Below are 22,478 nucleotides of genomic sequence, written 5' to 3' on the forward strand. Positions count from 1 at the left end.
CGCCTCGGTCTCCGCAGCCGCCAACGCCTCCCCGACGCTTCCGGCTGGAGAGCCGGCAAATGACCGGCGAGCGCAGCAATATCGCCCTCGCGGCCCCGCCCACCGCTGGCGCCGCCCCGCCCTTCTCCCCAGCCCTGAGCGGTTCCGTCCTGCGCAGCTCAACTAGGTCAGCGCAAGGTGATCCCTGAGAGAGGGGGGTGCTGCGGTCGCGCCGCCTCCCTTTTCGCGCCGTCGGCCCTCCGTTCCCTCACGCCCGCACCCTCTTTTCGCCCTTTCAGACAGTACGGGAACTGGTTCCCTCCAGCCGTCCTCACCTGTTCTGCTGTCCCCGGAGGCACAATACTTGACAGATCAGACGTAGGAGATTAGGTTTTTTCGGCGTCAAATGTCCCTGTAGGCAACCGCCCTAGACCGGAGCTGGCCGCAATGGACCTAAGAGTCTGCCGTCACCTTTGTCGGTGGTGGTGTGCGGGTAGAGAGCGTGGTGATTGTGAGGAGCAACAGAGGCTCGCTGACAAAGAGGGGCGAGAGGATTCAGTCACTTTTGAGAAAACCGTTGGAGAGGTCAGAGAAGACATAGTATTGTATCAGCGTTGCTGTGAAAATCTGTTTACATCTGCTTTTCGTCCCCGAGATCTTTTTTTTGTCTGAGTACAGCTCTCCTCTCAGAGACACTGAGTCAGTTCTTTGCTGGACTTGCCCTCTTGGAGAAAGAGAATAACCTTGAGAACAGATAGCAACCTTAATTTCCACCGCCCCGTCTTGCCCCCAGAAGGCGAACCTGTTAAGGGGAAGGGAGACGCTTGACAGCAACTTCATGTGACTCTGAAGGGCACACTGGAAAGTTTCCTAGATTGAAGGTGAGGGGATTTTGTGAAGTAAACATGTTTAAGAGTTTGGCAAAGGCTTCCAGGTTAACGTCGTGTTAGATTATCCTGATTTGGCGAGGGCGCTTAAGCCATCTACGCCTCGGCTTGTTTGTATCTGATCCCTGAGCTTAATTAGAGGATATTTCTAGGAGCTCTTCGTCATCAGTCATCACTTCCTACGACTCTTTATCATTAACTATTTCATGTACAATTATGGGAGCAAAAAAATGTGGGGGCTCTTCATCTGCAATAGAAGCTTTACAACTTTTAGTCTAAAATTTTGAAGCAAGGAGACTTTTGTTTCCAATTCAATTGTGGGTGGAAACGAGGACCTAAAATATCTATTAGTATGGTTCTTAAATGTTTCTAGAGGAGAAAAAGACTGACATTTGCCACGGGGCTCTTGTTTTTGTCTTCAGATAATACTTGACAGCAGTGTTCACTTTTATCGCGAATGAAACAGAGTACATACCTTTTACATTCTTTTAATACCACAGACTTCATCCTTCCCGAGAGTATGAACTGCCCACTTCAGGTAGGCCTGCTGTACTCTGAACAGTGCCTTTGTGACCTGAAACAGTCAACACTTCCTTGAAGCTACAGTGTGATCAGTCAATGCGTTTTTGCCTCATGTGGAATTTCACGTTTGTGTAGTACCTTCTGTGTGAATAATGACATAATTTATGCATTCCATTTGTCCTCCAGGCAACTCCAGATTTTAAACCTATCTATCCAATTACTGTATAATCCAGATGAAAATTTAACATTGGAACCCCTTGGGCAATTTCAGCCTGGTAAAGTAACCAATTATAAGATTTCACTCAATATTTTAATTACACAAGATATATTTTAACAGTGTTTAATACAAAGGACTTCTATTGACTTCTATTTTATGTCATGCACTGAGAATGAAAAATTAGGAATTGGTGCCTACCTGCAATCTTTCTATTTTCCTCTCTGATCCTGCTTTAAATGTTATGGTTGTGTTTTGTTCCTTATGTATTAGTTTGCTAGGGCTTCTATAACAAAGTACCACAAGCTGAATGCTTAAGCAACAGAAATGTATTGTCTCACAGTCTGTACTTCTAAAGTCACAGTATTTGTAGGGTCCTGGTTCCTCTGTAGGCACCTGAGAAGGATCTGTTCCAAGCCCTTCTCCTGGCTTCTGGTAATTCCTTGATTTGTGGCAAAAGAGCTCCAGTCTTTGCATGACCTTTCCCCCATGTGCCTGTCTCTGTGTCCAAATGTCCTCTTTTTATAAGGATTAGAGGCCCACCCTAACCCAGTATGGCCTCATCTTAACTAAGTCACCATTTCCCAATAAGATCATACTTTGAGATATTGAGGTTTAGGACTTTAACACAAATTTTGGAGGGGACATAATTCAACTCATACCACTTCAGTTCAGCGTTTCTCCAGATTTGGTCCACACACACCACATTTATCAAAATAACCTAGATGTTTTATTAGAAATACAGGTTCCCAAGCTTTACCCTAAGCAAGTGATTCTCAAAGGCCTGGAGTGATTTGTTTTTTTGCCCCCAGGGGACATTTGGCAGTGTCTGGAAGCGGGACTGGAGAGAGGTGTTGCTGATATCTAACAGACTCAGAATGCTGCTCAACACCCTGCAATGCACAGGCCAATCCACCGCAACAAGAAAATGATCCCACTCCAAATGTTAATAAAGCCTGGGCTTCCCAGGTGGCACAGTGGTAAAGAATCCGCCTGCCAATGCAGAAGACACAAAAGTGCAGGTTCAGTCTCTGGGTCAGGAAGATCCTCTGGAGGAGGAAATGACAACCCACTCCAGTATTATTGCCTGGAAAATTACATAGACAGAGGAGCCTGGTGGGTTACAGTCCCTGGGGCCACAGAGATTTGGCCACCACTTATCACCACCAAGAAGCTATATCCTAGAACTGCTAAACCAGACTTTCTGGGATAGAGGCCTGGAAGACACCATTTGACAAGCATCTCAACTACTTTTACCCACACTAAAGTTGGAGAAGCACTTCAGATACAAAATCCTTTTCTTGGAATATATACATGCTCCATTTTGTTCCAGATATTAGTTACCTCTCTTATTTATTAGTCATGCTAATTATAAGATGTTAATATAACTAAATATGACAACTTAGCAATTGCCTAAATTTCTGAGTCTTAGTGTAACATTCATTTTAGATTGGAAAGCTGTTTCTATTTTAAAATTTCTGTTCCACATTACATTATTTTGGATCAGCCATCTACATTTTCTAGATGCCCTTTGTCTAATCAAAATTGTTTTGAACAGAAAACTATTGCTAGTTTCTGGCTTGGCAAAGCAATGCTTTGTCCTCTCTAGTCCACTGGTTTCTCCTGTAGCCAGAGTGACTGACTTGTCTCTTTCATGTCTTTCTCTCATCCCTTGAAGTAATGCTGCTCTTCTCTCAAATTCTTTCTCTTCTTTACTTTTGGCATTTGAAAATATTTTTAGGGTGTATTAGTGGTGTCTTAAGAGCAGAAACAAGAAAATGGTAGTGTCATAAAAGTCACCAGAAGCACAAGGGAAAATCTTAAAACTTCCATTAAAAGAGGTCATTGGAAATTATTATGTATTTCAGTGTATAACAAATTGAGAACTTGCCTCTCTAAAAAATTGTTTTAAGTATTCCATTTTAGAGAATGCTTAGTTGCTCAGTCATGTCCGTTCTTTGAGAACCTTTGGACTGTAGCCTACCAGGCTCCTCTGTCCATGGGATTTTTCAGGCAAGAAATATACGTGTGTGTGTGTGTGTGTGTGTGTGTGTGTGTGTGTGTGTAAATATATATATAATCCAGAGATTATAAAATCAAAATATTTTGGCTCTGCATTATCCTTATTGACCATTATATTATCCAAGCTGTTTTATTAATGACCTTTTGCTAGTTTTCTGGAGTCATCACTGTTAAAATTTTGAGAACAACTCTAGTCTCCTGTTCCAACGACCAGAATCCCTAAATAGTTTTTTTCTCTTTCAACAGTTTCTTAGGAATTAAAACTTTTCATGTCATTCAAACATATTTTCTGTGACATTATATGACCTTTAAGCCTGCTTACCTCTTTGGACTGTGTGGCCAACAATCATATGTTCAACTCTTGAATTACAAAGTGCAACCTTCCCTGGTGGCTCAGATGGTAAAGGGTCTGCCTACAATGCAGGAGACCCAGGTTTGATCCCTGGGTCAGGAAGATCCCCTGGAGAAGGAAATGGCAACCCACTCCAGTACTCTTGTCTGGAAAATCCCATGGAGGGAGGAACCTGGTAGGCTACAGTGCATGGGGTTGCAAAGAGTCAGACACAACTGAGCGATTTCACAAGCTTTCTGAAAGTCTTCATCCAAAAAGCCTTAAAAAAAAAAAATCAATGAAATTGCTGAAAATAAGCAAGGTATAGAGTAAGCAGCCTTTATACTAAGTGGAGTTTTTAATACAAATGTTGAAATCAAATGTATAAATGAAAGAGTGGTAACATATAGCAAAATCTGTACAGTTTGATCCAGAAGATCTTTTGTTGTGTTTGCATCCAAAACTTGACACCTGGTGGCTGAAAGTCACACAGAACAGTTCAGCTGGACTAGCCAGCCAACTGTTGCCAGTGTAAACTGATCACTTAACACATGAAGTTAAGAGGCTTCTACCAAAAAAAAAAAAAGCCAGGAAGGACAGAGCAGTGAGGATATAACATCAGTTTTCCTTTTTTCTATCATGTTTTCTACGTCTGGAGACCAGAGTGAAGTACAATGAGAAAATGATGGAATTTTACAAAATTCTTGTGAACTAGGCTTTCTAAATTGCTGAAGAGTCATAAAGTTGTTATCTAAAAAATTCCTCCCCCAAGAGTAATTCCTCATAGCCATCCTTCAAAATTGGCACCCTAGCAAACAGAATGAACAGATAAAGTGAAGTGTTCTTTTTCCCAATCATCTCTAATGTCCTGCTAGAGAGGAAAATGTGAGGGAAAAGAGATGATGGCAACATAATCTACCAATGGCCTTAAAGGTCACCATGCCTGATACTGAGTGAAGTAAATCAGAGTATTCTTGCCTGGAGAATTCCATGGACAGAGCAGCCTGGTGGGCTACAGTCCATGGCATCGCAGAGTGGGACATGACTGAGTGACTGACACACAAATCAGAGAAGCAGAAACATTGTTAATACAATGTTATATGCAGACTCTAAAAAGACATGATACAAATGAACTTATTTACAAAATAGAAACAGACTTACAAACTAAGAGAAGGAATTTATGGTTGCCAGAGTGGGGAAGGATGGAGGGAAGGGGTAGTTAGGGAGTTTGGGATGGATGTGTACACACTGCTATATTTAAAATGATAACCAACAAGGACTTACTGTATAGCACAGGGAACTCTGCTCAATGTTATGTGGCAGCCTGGATGGGAGGGGAGTTTTGGGGAGAATGGATACATGTATATGTCGGCCCAGTTGCTGCTGCTACCTGAAACTATAGCAACATTGTTAATTAGCTATGAAGTGAAGTGAAAGTCAGCTCAGTCCTGTTTGACTCTTTGTAACCCCATTGATTGTAGCCTGCCAGGCTCCTCTGTCCATGGGATTTTCCAAGCAAGAATACTGGAGTGGGTTACCATTCCTTTCTCCAGGGGATCTTCCTGACCCAGGGATGGAACCCAGATCTCTGGCATTGCTGGCAGATTCTTTACCATCTTGAGCCACTAGGGAAGCCCAGTACCCCAATATAAAATAAAAAGTTTAAAAAGAAAAGGTCACCCTGCCTCTGAGATACACTTTCTCTTTAATGTTTCTCTGTCAGTAGCTTAGTCCCAACAATCCTTCAAGACCCAATCAGCACTTTGTCACTTCCAAGAAGTGGCCTAGGTCCAAAATCTTGGCTTGGTTGCTTAACTATTTAAGGAAAATCTCTTGTCTTCTTGGTGGCTCTGTTCTCTAATCTTCAAAATGGGAACTAATACTTGCCTTACAGAATTTTCTATACTTAGTACATGGTGGGTGATGAGTAAATCTTTATTTCTTTATTTGAAGGCCTCCTCCAATTACTCCAACGTACATGACTTCTGTCCCATTTCTCTGAACCCTGGCACATCATTTATAAAATTTACTTGTCTCTTAATCTACCTTCAGTACTTTGGTGCTTGTAGGGCTGAGAGGTGAGTGGTTTGAAGCATATCAGCAACCCAGACCATAGGCATCTCTTAATTTTCTAGAAAGTGTGGAGCAAAAATATTAGGATTAATTTTGTTATAGCAAAAAATAATTTTATATAAAAAAATCTGAGCAACAGCTATATACTGACACTTAAGGTGGCTCTTCCTCTTCCCTTGGATACCTTGAAGCATTGGATGAATGAATGTCTAAACCACAGGTGCCTCTCGTGCTTCTTTCTGTCAGACTGATGTTTCCATAGTGAACGTAAGTGGTAGAGGAAGCTGGAGAGATGGAGGACTGGGGGAATAAGAAAGGAAGTGGTTATGGAGGCATATCACAAGCCAGAGAGGGTAAAGGCACATTGCATGACAGACGAGGACGGTGGATCTTCTTGGCTAATTTCCTTTCTCCTTCTTAAAGAGGTCTCCAGTGTGCAGAAGGGAATGTAGGATTCTCAACTCCTTTCACTTAGAAAAGTCTGTGAACAAACATCCTAAATACTGCTTTGTCTGTGTCTTCCATGTGCAAGTGTCCTTATGCAGCTGTTTCTCAGATTTTTTTCTGTAAAATTATCCTTCACCATAACAAAATGAATCCTAAGTTTTTGTTCTGCATTTCCTAGAAAACTAGGAGAAGCCTAGGATTTGAAATGATGGGGGTCAAGGTTCTTCCCTTTATGTATCTATGCCATGAAACAAGATCTGGCCTTAGCAAATCTCATTGCTCATGTTGCTTTTCAGCCACATTGAACCTCTCCTTTCCTTGATACACCATGCCTTTTGGATGTACTCTGGCACTGACTGAAGTACCCTTTTGTTGTTGTTTAGTCTCTAAGTCATGTCCAACTCTGTGACCATAAGGACTGTGGCCTGCCAGACTCTTATGTCCATGGGGTTTCCCAGGTGAGAATATTGGAGTGGGTTGCCATTTCCTACTGCAGAGTATCTTCCAGACCCAGGGATCGTTAATTTCTACTCATTCTCCAAACTTTGGTGTAGAACTGAAGAACTCACTTCTTCTAGGCAGCTTTCCTGGATGGGCCTGGGCTGGGCCGCTGTCCCTCCTGTGAGCTCACATAGTGCCCTGGGACATCTCCTCTCTTTGTAGCATTAATTGCCTGAGTAATGACAGAGGATGAGCTGGTTGGATGGCATCACTGACTCAATGGACACGAGTTTGAGCAAGCTCAGTGAGATGGTGAAGGACAGGGAAGCCTGGCGTGCTGCAGTCTGTAGGGTCTCAAAGAGCTGGAAATGACTGAGCAACTGAACAACAACACAAGTATACTCGTCTGCATCCCCTCTGCACGTTGCACTCTGGGAGGACAGATGCCGTCCTGTTCATCCTCACATCCTCACTACCTGCCCTGAGGCCAGGCACATAGAGATCCTCAGAACACATCACTGCAGCAAGCGAAGGAGGGAATGATATGCATTACTGTTATTGCCTTGAGCTTTAAAAATGTGAAGATGTACAAGACAAGAAGTTGGTTTTTGCCTGAGTTTTTGTAGTGTGTTGATCAATTCTTTTAGCTTTAAAATTCTAACCTAAAGTAATATGTAATCTTCACAAAACTTGTAGTCTAGAAAGTACCATGTGGGTAATTCTCTTTTGTGTGTGCATGCTAAGTCTCTTCAGTCATATCTGATTCTTTGCGACCTTGTGGACCACAGCCCGCCAGGCTCCTCTGTTCAAGGGATTCTCTGGGCAAGGATACTGGAGTGAGTTGCCATGCCATCCTCCGGGGGATCTTCCTGACCCAAGAATCAAACCCATGTCTCCTGTGTCTCCTGCATTGCAGGAGGATTCTTTACTGCTGAGCCACCTGGTAAACTCACTTCTCTGTCACTTTTCTGAAAAAAATCTATCAGCAGGGCCATTGCAAGCCTTTGGTGTGACTTTATTTGCCTACTTGTTATGGCCTGCATGTCAACAGCAAGTCAAACACACAAATTCTTAACAGATTGAATTATTTCATTTTCCAGAAGGTAACGTATCCACAATTTTGATATCAGTCAAGGGAGGGCCTCATTATTCTAATGTTGCACTTACAGAAAGCCTCTCCTATACTGTAGAGCCTGTTTCTGGGTTTCTTAAGCTCATCCATTGCATCACAAGCTTCTTGCTTGTTTGTTTGGGTTTTCAGTGCCACATATGGTTCCAGGCACGTAGCTGATGCTTGAGGGAATTCTGGAATAGCAGTTTTGAGTGTTTTAGGGACATACCGTCACTTCTCATTTTACTTACTTCTCACAGCAGTCTCAGGAAGATTGTGTGAAGCCATGTTACTTGAATGGTGGTGCCAGGAGTTTAATCCAGGAGAGTCTGATCTGAGACCACCCCTGTTTCTACCACCACATGCTGCCTTTCAGTACATGTTTACTAAATCAGTTTAGTACTAATTTCCATAGGAGACAAATAAATAGTTGATGCATCTAGAAGGTTGAACAGAGGATATTGATAGGTTATATAACTAAACTTTTATCTTTTAGTGTCAGTGAAATTAACCATTGAGGATAATCAGAAGCACAATATAAGCAGTATGTAGAGCTGTGAACACACCACTTTGGCAGGCAGATCTAAGAAACAGAAGAACTCTTCTTGATAAACAATATCAACTTAACTTCATGAACAGGTCTCTAAGAGAAACAAGGTGAGGCAGAGATGGCTGGTTGCCTATGCTGTCCATACATTTTCCTTTTCCTCCTTAGGAACACAATACTAAAGGTCACAGTTCCTAGACTCCCTAGCAGCTAGATATGGGGTAAGCTTGAAATACTATGTGAGAACTTCATAAAAGTGTTCTTCAAAGGAAAAAAGAGTACCCTTTGCCTTTCCTTTTCCTGCTGATTAGGATGCAGATGTGATGAGTTGAGGTCAAGTAGCCATTTTGGATCATGAGTTGATGGGCTAAGGATGACCAGAACAGTGTGCCAGAGGAAGTCTAGGGTATGATGACCTTTGAGCTGTCATCTTGATCTGGCCTGCCAAACTCTAGGTCTCCTCTATGTGAGAGAATAACAACCTTTCATTTTGTTTAAGCCAAAAATGGAAGTGGAAAAAGCCAGTTTAGTGATTTCTGTCATTTGCACAAGTGTCCCTCCTCCTGTTTGTCATTCTGTTTCTGTCCAGTTTTACTTCATTTTACAATACTGCAGCTGTTTATATTTCCTAGAACCTGCACTGCACGTTTGAAACTAGCAAGCAGCAAACATCATTTCTATGTCATAGACTGGTTATTGGTACTATCTAACAAGTTCACACTAAGTCCTTTGTAGGCGATTCTGATTAAAGGTCAGGAGACCACATGTAAGCTCTACAAATAACCTCAAGTTTTGAATTATACAATTTAGAAGATTAGGCCCCACCTCAGCTTTCTCTTATATGACCATTGATCTAATACCATATCATTTTTATTTTCCCAAATGGTATTTTATCCCACTTGATGGTTCACTGCAGATGTCTACTGAATTTATGCATAATAACATGTAAAACATTCTGCTGTATACAATGAGTTCACAGATGAATCATAAAGGTTTTGTTCTTTTAAGAAAGTAATCAGTTGATTGAGTGGAGATAAACTCTGTGGGGGTACAAATAGGGAATGGATTTATTTTCTCTAAGCTTCAAACATTTCCCTGGTGGTCCAGTGGCTAAGACTTTGTGCTCCCAGTGCAGGGGGCCTGGGTTTGATCACTGGCCGGGGAACTAAAATCCACAAGCTGCAACTAAGACTCAGTGTAGCTAAAGAAAGAAAGAAAGAACCTTCAAACATGGATTTTCTCATTACAAATAATGTCAGATAGTTCCTATAGTTTTTTAGTCACTTGGGGTATTTAAAGCTTACTTTCAGGTATTAAAAGACAGATACAGTTCAGTCTAACTTAAAACCTTACATCTAATTCTCTAACCCAGTTGCATCTAATATCACATGTAATTCACAGTTTCCCATGGCCTACCCCACCCCCAGCCCAGACCTGATCCAAGGCTCAGGCATCCACAGTGGGCATGAGCAGTGAGGTGTGATCTTTTTATCACTCTGCCTTTGCTCTCTACCCACTAAGTACAGAGTAATCACAGCCCATTCTAACCTCTGTCCTTGTTTCCTGCCATGTGCCCTCTTCAGGCCCATTGGCCTTCTTTCCATCCCTATTAAACATATTTCTGCCAAGGACCTCTGAGTTTCCTGTTTCTCTGCTTCACTCTTCCCCCAGCCATCTGCATGGCTTGCTCCACGACTCTCAGGCCTTTGCTCAATTGTCTGCTTATCAGTGAGGTGAGACTTCTCTATCTCAAGTGACACTCACCCACACCCATCACTTCCCTACTCTGCTTTGCATTCTCATCTCATCATCTGATAAATCCCACTTCCACTGGGAAGTCAAGTGCCTGTGTCCTCTCCCGCAGACACCTCCCATCTTTATGAGGCAGGGCGGGAGGTCGAGTACCTGTCTCTGAGTATGAGAAGAGGAGGAAGAAAAGCCAGAACACTCTCTCCTCCTTTGGATTTCTGATCTCCTTGACTTTCTTCAACCAACTTTCACAATTTGGTCTTCTTGTTTAGAAGCTGGAAGTGAGAGTTCCCTAGATACTGGATTGATCTGTCTTTTTTTTACTAAGTCTGCATGGATGTGGCAGGTACTCTCTTTAGAGTGCGGGGGCAGTTGTTTCGTTATTCTCAGCTTTGGGGCTTCAGCTCAAGTACAGAGATGAAAAGTAAAACTTCATTCAATGTGCTATTAACTAAGAACCTTCTCACAATCTGGTGTGTAGTGATTGTCACGAAGAGAACATTTGAATTTGAGGTAACCATTGTGATATGAGTAGATGGCTCCATGGATTCAGGATGTCCGATTTTTTGGAAATAGGAACCTAGGTGTTTGCACATTTCCAAAGCAATTAAAACTGGTTATACAGTGAGATTGCCCCTGGATCCAGCCCTGCCTGGACTTTTTTATGAGTCAATTATTTTCCTTTTTTTCCTCTTAAGCCAGGTGACTTGGCTTTTCATCACCTGCTACCCAGCAGTCCTGGTTGTCACCATGCCATTTCTTGCCATAAACTGCTGCCTGTGTGTTGTCATCAGAGTTGCTACACTCCTGGCATATTTTCTCAAGTTGCACTTTTCCTTTTCCCAGGGACTACTGATAATTGAAAGGATTTATTAAGGTCCCACTCTGGGATTCTTCTGGCCACTGAGCACAATAGAAGAAATATTGTTAATAACTATTTTGACAAATCCAGTAGTAATGTTATGTTTGGATGCATAGTTGTGTTTGCGATTCTGAATGCTATTGCTCTACATATGGCTGAAGAAAATATTTTCTTATTGATTTTCCATGATAATCCAACATATAGGCTCATATTCTTTGTAATTATCATTTGCATTAGTTAGTCTTTAGGTGAAGTATCCAAACACCTTTAAGTTATTAATCTTTTGTATTCAAATGTTATATGAGGGCTTCCCTGGTGGCTCAATGGTAAAGAATCCACCTGTAATGCAGGAGATGTAGGTTCTATCCCTGGGTCAGGAAGATCCCCTAGAGAGGGAAATGGCAACCCACTCCAGTATTCTTGCCTGCGAAATACCATGGGAAGAGAAGCTACAGTCCATGGAGTCACAAAAAAGTTGGACACAACTTAGTATCTAAACAACAACGAGTTATACCTAACTCCAAAGGTACTAAAATCCATTAAGGAACCTAAAGTCCTTTAGCATTCATTCATTCTCCCTAGTGCCAGAGACATATTCCTCTAATAAAGAGACTTATAAAGTAATATATAACACAGTCAGCGTGGTTTATATATTTGAGAAGTTTTAGCGGTGTTACTGTTGGGAGAATTAATTTTCTGAAAGAAATCTGAAATTAGAAATAATTTCAGATTTTAGCCATAATTCAGAGTGTGATAAAATCAGGGTGTGACGTTATACACTCACCAAAGTTCTAACTTTAATTTCCTGTTCTTGGTATGAAAATAGAATGTTTATGAGAAGAAATACCAAAAATTGAGAGGGGATTTGAAATCAAATTCATCATAGATTCACCTAAAAGAAAGACTTCGAGCTCCAGATAACATAAACTACTATACAGGGTTTGGTTATGCTTCCTTCTGATAGGGATGTGGAGACAATAGAGAGATTCCTAAAAAAAAAAAAAAAAAAAAGGAAAAGACTAGGGCGTAGGATTGGTAAAATAAGACCCAGTACCTTTTTACTGTAAAAGAAAAGCTGGTCTCAAATTCTTATGTCTGCTTGTTTATAAATTAATTCATTAAACAAATGTTTATTACAAGTTTACTATATACCAGGTGCTATGGTGAGTTTTCATCCTACAAGTTAGGAGACAGATAATGAAATAGATGACGATAGTCACTGTGATGATGGTGAGGGAGTGAAGGAGGTTCACAGTGCTGTGGGCCTCTGGAATAAGAGCAGGTGAGGCTGTGAAGGCAGTGATCAGAGAAACCTCATGAGGTGTAGTTTGACCTGAGACTTGAAGCATAAGTATGAGTTTTCCTGGTGAATAGGGAAGGGTGTTTTAGAAAACACATGCAAACTAAAAAGTGTGTCTGAGGATTCCCAGGTAGGTTATGATGGGGAAGGGAGTAAGATGCAAGAGGCCTGAACAATGAAACAAAGGTGGGCAGAGAAGCAGGTGTCTTCCTTGTTATTCTTTAGGGTTTGGAATCTTCTTAAAGGTGCTGGGGAGTGGCCAAAGGATGTTAATCTAGGGAGGAACATTACCATGTTTGCATTTAAAAAGGCTTTGTGGAGGGTTTTCCTAAGGAGAAAGCTAATGAGTTCCCCATACCTATGAGAGAGAATAAGAGGGGAAAAGCTGAGATGAAAGGACTGAATCCTCACAAGAAAGAGTTTGATCAGAGAACTTGACCCTGTAAATGATTAGACAGAGGTTGAGAAGACCTGAAGATGTTTTATAAAGCATGGTCATCTTTCACATTTTATTTTTTAGTTTTAAATTTTTTTATTTATTTATATTTGGCCACACTGTGCAGCATGTGGGATCTTAGTTCCCTAACCAGGGTGGGAATCCATGTCCCTGGCAGTGGAAGCATAGAGTCTTAACCACTGGACCGCCAGGGAATTCTCTACATTTTAAAATGTGTCTGGTTGAGGCAAGAGGTTAGATATGCTGAGATTTCCTAAAGTATGTTCTTTAGAAGAGTTGTTGATAGATGTTTCATGAACAGAAAACAAAATTTTAGTGCTTTCCGAAAGTTTGGCTTGGGCACACTGGAGAGGCCTATCTATTTACTGTGGGACTTTCACAGCCTTTAACATGCTACCATGCATTCAGGGTTTCCAAACTTTATTGATCACAGGACCCCTATGATCTTCTGTTCCAAAGAGCACACTTGGTAAAATACTGAACCAGATATATTTGATTCTGTTACTAAAAATTTCCCCTTAGGTTCTGAAATCCTAAAAAGTATTTAAGACCTGGCATTACTTTTCCAGAGTGTTTATCCATTACAAATGAGTGATCTTACATTGTCAAGCAAGTCTGTCAAAATTGAGTAATAATTAGTCAATGACTACTTTTTAGATTCCTTATTTTTATGATATAATTGGATAAAATAGGAACATAACTAGAATCCTAAGGGCCAACTTAGACATTTCAGGAAACCAAAAATATACTCATTTCAAATAATTAAAGGAAAATAGGGGATAAGTTGTCCCTTACCCCTGTATATGAAGATATTCTCTGACAATTTAAAACTCAGAAAGGGAGTTACAATTCTAATGTGCAGTTTAAACAAAGAGAGATGGAATTTTGGAGTCATCTACAGAATGATGGTCTTCCCTAGTGGCTCAGTGGTAGAAGAATCCACCTGCAATGCAGGAGACACAAGTTCGCTCCCTGAGTCGAGAAGATTCTCTGGAGAAGGAAATGGCAACCCACTCCAGTTTTCTTGGCTGGCAGGAGCCTCGTGGGCTGTAGTCCGTGGAATTGCAAAGGAACTGGACATGACTTAGTGACTAAATAATGACAACAGAACATTTCCATTGGGACTGTGACATTAGGTAGGCAGGCGTAAGATTAGGGATATTCAAAAATACCTCTGAAAAATAGATATTCTAGTGATTTAACCTAACCCTTGAATTGCAAATAGACTTTAATTTAGATGTCAATTTCAATTAGTTGCAGTGTTGTTTGAAGTATTAGTTTCTGAAGAGTTGAGAGTCTCCATGTAGTTGAGCAAACATAGTGACTGACGAGCAGTATGTGCCTTGTGTGGGGAAAGAGAGTGAAGCTCCCCATCCTTGCAGTTGCCATTCCCCTTTGAAGTCATGCTTGGAGGTATGTGAAGTCTAAGGGTTCTGGCAAGGTGGATTGGGTAAGAAACAACTATTTGAGATATTTAGGTTATTTAAAAGTGATTTAGAAGATATTGTCAGGTCACTCAGAATGTACGTGACCCTGGAGGTCTGAAAGAAGCTGGTGTCCAAGAGAACCATATTACGTTGATTAAGTTTAGAGAGCTGAACTTTGCAGAAATGCAGTACAACAATGGACCCCCAAAGAAAGGAGTCCTTGACAAGGAAGTTCAAATCTATTTCAGCACATAAAGTGTAAGGATTCAAATTTAGTATAGCCTCAATATGAGAATTTCTGTTGGAGCCTACATGATTAGTCTTTTCTGTGAGTACGTTGAGTTCATATTCATTATTATCTTTTGCCAAGCAGAACTGTAAATCCTTCACGAAATTCTCAATATAAAGAACTTTCCTTTAGCAAATGAGGCCTCTGCTACCCATAGGGATCCCAGAGTCCCTGCAATGGACAACACTGTCAAAGGGAAGGATACTTCCCTGGGAATAGAGAAGGAAAACAGTAGTACGTCCTTGTTGATTGTGCAGTCCCGACAAATCCTGGCCCAGTCTCCCATAGTGGGGGGCCCTCGGCCTGTTGGTGGACAAGCTGCTGCCCAAGTAGAGTGACGCACCTGGTGAGTCAGAGCCAATTGGAACTTCACACCCGGCTTCCTGCCCAAATCCCTGCCAATTCTGTTTCTTAGCCAAATGACATCAAGAACAACTTGAGGAAACTATAAAGAAAGTTATGCCCTTTTGAGACAGTTTATTTCCAGTAGTGTCTAGCCTGTGGCTAAAATTCTGGACTTGAAATTAGGAAAACGGAGTACAGATTAGACAAAGTCAGAAATGGAAACTTCTCTGTGCCTTTCCCATCTTGAACAGGCACTACTTCAGAACTTTGGCAATTCAGCTTCCCTGGGTCTCAGTGTCCTCATATTTTCAGTTGGGATAAGAGGAAGACTGGAGGTGGAGACAGTGAAGAAAGGAATTTTCATATTTCATAAATTCTAGATAACTTATCTAAAGTATTCCCTGCTTTCTCCAGACAGCAGCCAATGCCATCATGAGATCAGCAGTGAGATGATCCCACAAAGTGATGGAATAGAGGGAACTCCCTCCACTCTACCCCTCCCAGCTGCTATAAGAAATCGCCAAGTTTTGTCAAACAAGTGATTTGAAATTTCTGTGATCTTTCTGGCTACCTTATGGTTTCAGATATTGCCAGTGCCCGTGGCTCTTGAGATGGGCATCATCATGAGTTGCTACCTCACTCCTCACTGTATCATAGTCCACTTTACAACAGTGCCCACAGAGGTCTGGATCATGTGGTCCCAGGTGACTGTTTACTGGTGCTACTGCAGGTGAGCTTTCCCTAGGAATGGACAGAAGTTTCTGAGAATCAGGCTGGAAATAATCCAACTGCATTCAAAATCACCTTTTCCTTCAGAAGACTTGTGTATAGGGTTGTGTATAGACTGGCATAGGCTTCCCAGGTGGCTCAGTGGTAAAGAATCCTCCTGCCAATGACTTGGGTTCGATCCCTGGGTGGGGAAGATTCCCTGGAGAAAGGAATGGCAACCCACTCCAGTATTATTGCCTGGAAGATTCCATGGACAGAGGAGCTGGATGGGCTACAGTCCATGGGGTCGCAAAGAGTTGGACACAACTGAGTGACTGAGCATGCGTATGCGCATAGATTGGCATAGCACTTCTTTTGTGGTGGTTCTTGTTCAGTCGCTAAGTCATGTCCGACTCTGGAAAACTCAGCAGTAGCCACAGGACTGCAAAAGATCAATTTTCATTCCAATCCCAAAGAAAGGCAATGCCAAAAATGTTCAAACTACTGTTCAAAATCAGGCTACTTTGGTCAGATACTGTTCATTATAAAGTGAGAGAACAAAATATCTGACCAAAGTAGCCTGACTTTTTTTGTCAGGAGAAGGTTGACTTCATTTTTATTTTTTATTGCAATGAAAGGGGCACTAATGGTAAAGAACCTGCTTGCTGATACAGGAAGCAAGAGATGTGGGTTCGATCCCTGGGTCAGGAAGATCCGCTGGAGGAGGAAATGGCAAGCCACTCCAGTACGCTTGCCTGGAAAATCCCATGGGGTCGCAAAGAGTCGGACAGGACTGAAGCAACTTAGCACATTGTAATTAAGTGTGGTTAAATGCATGTCTGTGCAATGTGACTCCTTAATTCAAGTTGAGGTTAAGTTGAGAGAGAAGGTTTGGAGCCTTCTGGTGTCTTTCTTCCCTTTGTTCTGTCTCTCCAGAAATCTGTGGACCACAGGTGTTTACCCTTGGAGCAGACACATAAAAGTTATATGCCCAGTGAGGCTTTGCTTTCAATTTCTTTTGTAAAGTGGTTGAAGGGTCTCTGGTTGGGAAAGAGAATGTGGGAAAACAACCAACAACCAAGGGCCATGCCACCGCCGTGTTCTCCTCAGTAAACCAGGGTTATGAGAGGACACGTGGGAGTTCAGGATTTGAACATTGATTCTGTTCAAACAATCCCTGTCTAGGAACCTCTCTAAAGTCTTTGTACATATACAGATACACACACAACAATTAAGTTATGGGCACCCTGGTTGAAGACCACTGCCTTAACCCCCCATATTCACCCCAACTGGAAAGTCTGGTTGCTCTTCTAAACTTAGGACTGCAAGTTTGTTGACTGTTTGCAATGTACCAGTCAACTTAGCTACCAAAGTTTATCTTCCTGAAAACCTTGCCAGGGATAATTAATTGTGCTATCCAAAGTCATGTAGCAAAAGACTCAGGAACCAGATTGAGGTTCTCTTAGTGCTTCCTTCCTCCCCCAACTGCCCTGAAGTCATTCTTATTAAACAAGACTTGGTCAGCTGAGTATTTCAATTAAGGGAAGGATTAAAAAGGAAACCTCCGTAGACTATTTCTGATCAAAGTCCTCATATTCCACCAGCCCCCAGGTAATGTCTGGTCAGCTGGTTTTGCCTTCAGCAAGAATCCTGTTTAGCCAGAACCCATTGTATTTGCTCTTAGTACCTTTTCCATTCACCAATCCTCCCCTGCCACCCACCCCCTCATGCCCACTCTGCTCCTTGGCTTTTCCTTGTGATTCAAGCCCATCTCTCTTCCCTACTAAAAAAAAAAAAAAAATTTAAAAAAACTTAATATTTTTAGTAGTAGCCCTCCTTGAATAATGTCTTCTTTACAGTCTTTAAAGAGGGTCAAGAATATCTTTTTCTTTAACACTTCAGTAGGGCTTTAGATAACCTTTTGAAGCAGTTTGATTTACTTAGAGAATTCTACATAATAATATGGGCTTCCCCGATGGTTCAGCTGGTAAAGAGCCCTCCCGCCAGTGCAGGAGACACAAGAGACATGAGTTTGATCCCTGGGTCAGGAAGATCTCCTGGAGAAGAAAATGTATTAATTAGATATTATAATTCATAAAAAAATGACTTGCTAATTCATAGAACAGGTTTCTAATGTCTTTTTGAAATTTACCAAGTATTAATGTAAAAGATTCAACAGCTTAGTTTTTATTGAAAAAAAAGATAAACTATCTCCAAATTACTCCTAAATATTCTAAAAATCATTTGCCTTTAAAAATAACTGGCTAAAAATCCAGAAAAATCTGCCCCCCCCCCCCCCCCCCACCGCAGACTTTAAAATTTTTATTTTGTATTGGGGTATAGTTAATTAACAATGTTGTGGTAGTTTTAGGTGAACAGGGAAGGGACTCAGCCACACATATATGTGTATTCATTCTCCACTAAACCTCCCTCCCATCCAGGCTGCCACATAATATTGAGCAGAGTTCCATGTACTATACAGTAGGTCCTTGTTGGTTATCCATTTTAAATATAGCACTGTGTACATGTCCATCCCAAACTCCCTAACTATCCCTTCCCCTACCCCACAGCAACCATAAGTTCGTTTTCCAAGTCTGTGAGTCTTTTCTGTTTTGTAAGTTCATTTGTATCATTGCTTTTTAGATTCCACATATAAGGGATGTCACATGATATTCCTCCTCTGCCGTCTTCACTCAGTACCACACTCTCTAGGTCCATCCACGTTGCTTCAAATGGTGTTATTTCATCCTTTTTAAAGGCTGAGTAATAGTCTGTTGTATATATGTACCACATCTTCTTTTCCATCTGCCTGTCGATGGGCGTTTAGGTTGCTTCTGTGTCTCGGCTATTATAAACAGTGCTGCAGTGAATGTTGGGGTGCATGTATCCTTTTGGATCATGTTTCAGAAAAACCTTTCATTTTAGACTCTCCCTACCTTTTGCTTTTCTTTTCTCTTTAATCGATTATTTTATTTGTTTAACTTGGGCGGTAAGAAATCAGTTTTTACTTTGAAATTAAAGACACTCATTTTTGTCTTTGAATTTTTTAACAATATAGTTATGTAGAAGTATAGCTTATATTTGATGTCTTAGGCTAACTTGACAATTTATAGTTTTTTGTTAATTAAAAATGGTTAGTTTCACTGCCTCTATCCTGTTGGATATAAAAGCAACAGTATCTAATTATAGTCTAATTTCCCCCTTTTAAAATTCTTGTTTATTTTTTTTCCAACCAAAAATTGAGATATAACTCACATAGGCATAACCATTTTAAAGTGTACAATTCAGTAGCTTTTAGCATACTAACTTTCTTTTAAGATAGTCACCACTTTTTTTCTTTTTAATTTTTTTGGCCACACTGAGCAGCACATTGGATCTTAGTTCCCGGATCAGGGATCAAACCCACATCCCCTGCGCTGGAAGCACAGAAGTCTTAACTGCTGGACCACCAGGGAAGTCCAAGGGTCACCTGTTTAAAGCACAGACTTCTACCCTGGTTCTTCCAGTTTACATATGAATGGCTTTTCTGTTCTTGAAGCACAGAGCCCAGCATGGTGCCGGGTAATTTACTGGTCCTCAACAGACATTTGTTGAGTGAATAAAAGAACTGAAATGTCTGCCTTTGGTTACTGAGCTACTCTTGAGCAAGCTTAGAAATGAAAAGCATTGAAAGATTTCAACATCCCCTTGAACATAATGATTCACTGCTATCGATTCTTCATCTTGACTCCTTTTTGTGAACCCCACTGGCAAACAGAGTACAGACAAAGGTTACTACCCTCACTAAAGTTAATGGAAATCTGGGTGTTGAAAATGTCCATGGTAAAATGGTGGCTGTCACTGATGTTTCTTTAGTCATATTTCTGTTACACATCTCTTTACAGGTTTAAGAAAGTTTCTTTGCCATTGTAGATGTATCTGATCATGGAACTTGGGCCTGCAAAAACACCAAGCAGCTTTCAGTGTGGAGTCTGCCAATCCACTTTTTTTTTTTTTTTTTCTTTTGGCTGTGCTGTGTCTTAGTTGCGGCACGCGGGATCTAGTTCCCTGACCAGAGATTGAACCTGGGCCCCCTGCAATAGGAGCAGGGAGTCTTAGCTACTGGACCAGCAGGGAAGTCCCTGCCAATCCACTTTGAGAATGTGTATGTGTGTATGCAACTGCTTGCTCCTTCCTCTCCCGGGAGCCCTCTGGAGTCAGAGCCTGTGGACAATGGGGTCTTCAGTGTTTGCTGAAGAGAGATCAAAGCCGTGGAATTCAATTTATAGTGTATAATGGATGAGGCAGACAGGTGCCCTGAAAGAAGAAAATATTTTGTATTTTGAAATAGTTTCGATATGTTGGATTTATTTTTATTTTGTTTACATTGGTTTATTTTTAAAAGCCAAATCATGAGTCTATATGGAAAAATGTGTGTGGTTTAAAAAACACTTCCTGAAAGAAAGTTATATCAGCAATAGGGACTTTCAGTTTTCATTTTCATGTCAAGTTCAACACAGTAAACATGTTCTATTGAAGCGAAGATGCACATAGAGCTTTCTTCCCACAGGTAAGTCCCTTTAGGACAGCCTGGCTCAGTGGTAAAGAATCTGCCTGAGAGATGTGGGTTCAATCCTTAGGTTGGGAAGATCCCCTGGAGAAGGAAATGGCAACCCACTCCAGTATTACTGCCTGGAGAGCCCATGAACTGAGGAGCCTGGCTGACTACAGGACATGGGGTTGCTAAGAGTTGGACACTGATCAACTGAGCGCATACACAGCACAGCTGGGTGTTCGCTCTTAACTCCCTCTCCAGGGTCAGTGTTCTGTGAGAGACTGCAGCCCCCAGCTGAGTCACCCCAGAGGGTGGGGCCCTCATGAATCAGAGCACGCAGGTACATATCCTGACCTTGAGGGAGGAATACCTCTATAGGAAATTGTTAAAGCTTCTAATTAATTCAAATTAATTGATTTAATTTTACAGTTTAAAAATTGCAGCTATAATCCACCTGCCAATGCAGGAGACGCAGGAGACCCAGATTTGATTTCTGGATCCAGAAGAGCCCCTGGAGGAGGAAATGGCAACCCACTCCAGTATTCCTGCCTGGGAAATCCCATGGACAGAGGAACCTGGCAGTCCATGGGGTCGAAAAAGAGTTGGACACAACTTAGTGACTGAGCACACATACTGATCAAGCAAAGAATCCCTGTGAAGCACTGATTTTAGGGTGACCTCACCTCTTGCCTCTTGGATTGTCGTTGTTGTATCCTAACTGGTGTTTTGACCTCTGTTCTCAGGGTGCTTGAATACAAATTAGAATTGCCAGATAAAACACAGAGTGCCAAGTTAAAAGTGAATTCCAGACAAATGGAAGGAATTTTTAGTCTAGGTTCATCCCCAAATATTTGGTATATTTTGCCTCCAAATATTACATGGGATGACTGTAACATATGATGGAATGACATCATGAAATCTTTTAAAAATTCTATTAGTACTGACTGTAGCATATGATGGAATGATTTTAAATGAAATCTTTTAAAAATTCTTTCCATCTGTCGGTGCTGACTGCTTCAAATCTCAACACCCAGCCTCATCATGTGCTCTTCTCTGCTTTATATTAATTTATTTTGCTTATTTACTTTCCTTATTATCTATGTCTCCCCACTAGGAGGTAAGACTTTTGGTAATAGGGAATTTTTTCACAGCTAAATTCCCAGCATCTACAGTAGTGCTTGGTTTGTAGTATGTGCTCAATGAATTTATTTGCTGACTAAATGAATATATCACTACATACATCTTGTATGAAAAAAGTTAAAGTGTTTGTCACTCAGTTGTGTCTGGCTCTGTGTGACCCCATGAACTGTAGCCCAGCAGGCCCCTCTGTCCATGGGGATTCTCCAGGCAAGAATACTAGAGAGGATTTCCATTCCTTTCTCCAGGGGAGTTTCCCAACCCAGGGATCCAACCCCAGGTCTCCTACATTGTAGGAAGATTCTTTACTGTCTGAGCCACCAGGAGATCCCATATATCCTGTATATCCACATTCAGACCCCATTGTCTTCTTATAGGAGAAGAAGTTCTGTTCATTAGTGTACCCACCCTATTACCTGGAGCATAGTAGAGATTCAAAAAGTGATTTTTTGGATTAAATTCATATAAGTTGGGAGTGATAGCAATGGAGAAGGAATAGTGTGTGTTGCTTTAAAGTTGATTTTGTTTGTATTCATCAAGTTTATAACCCTGACATTACCACTCCACAAGAAAAACGACCGGTCTTTGTATTCACTTGTTTATTGGAACAAACGTTAGGCTTACATTGTTTGCAAATACTAAAAAATTGGAGGGGCCTGTTATGTCAGAGAAGGCAATGGCAACCCACACCAGTACTCTTGCCTGGAAAATTCTATGGACGGAGGAGCCTGGTGGGCTGCAGTTCATGGGGTCATGAAGAGTCGGACACAACTGAGTGACTTCACTTTCACTTTTCACTTTCATGCGTCAGAGAAGGAAATGGCAACCCACTCCAGTGTTCTTGCCTGGAGAATCCCAGGGATTGGGGAGCCTGGTGGGCTGCCATCTATGGGGTCACACAGAGTCGGACACAACTGACGCCACTTAGCAGCAGCAGCAGCAGTTATGTGGGAGCATTGTGGGAAAAGAATTTTGTTGGTAGTGACTTTGCTGCACCCAGTCCCCCTTTTTGCTTTCATCATAATCAGATAGAATGTTGGTCCACAGTTCCTTATTGAAAACCTTTAGGACCAGCTGTATTCAAGATTCAGATTTT

General features: G+C 41.4%; 1 long non-coding RNA gene across 2 annotated transcripts in view; it reads left to right on the forward strand.

Annotated features, from left to right (window-relative positions):
- Positions 1-189: 189 nt before the first annotated feature.
- Positions 190-22,478, forward strand: part of LOC133069387 (uncharacterized) — a 71,539-nt gene continuing 49,250 nt past the window's right edge. The window contains exon 1 of one of the 2 annotated variants that reach the window (XR_009695846.1): positions 190-860. This is a non-coding gene — a long non-coding RNA (uncharacterized LOC133069387). Of the gene's footprint in view, positions 861-20,196; positions 20,261-22,478 lie in introns of those variants that run through there. The other variant, XR_009695847.1, reaches the window with a different exon arrangement.

The sequence above is a fragment of the Dama dama genome, chromosome 14 (assembly GCF_033118175.1).
Source record: "Dama dama isolate Ldn47 chromosome 14, ASM3311817v1, whole genome shotgun sequence".
NCBI classification, from domain to species: domain Eukaryota; kingdom Metazoa; phylum Chordata; class Mammalia; order Artiodactyla; family Cervidae; genus Dama; species Dama dama.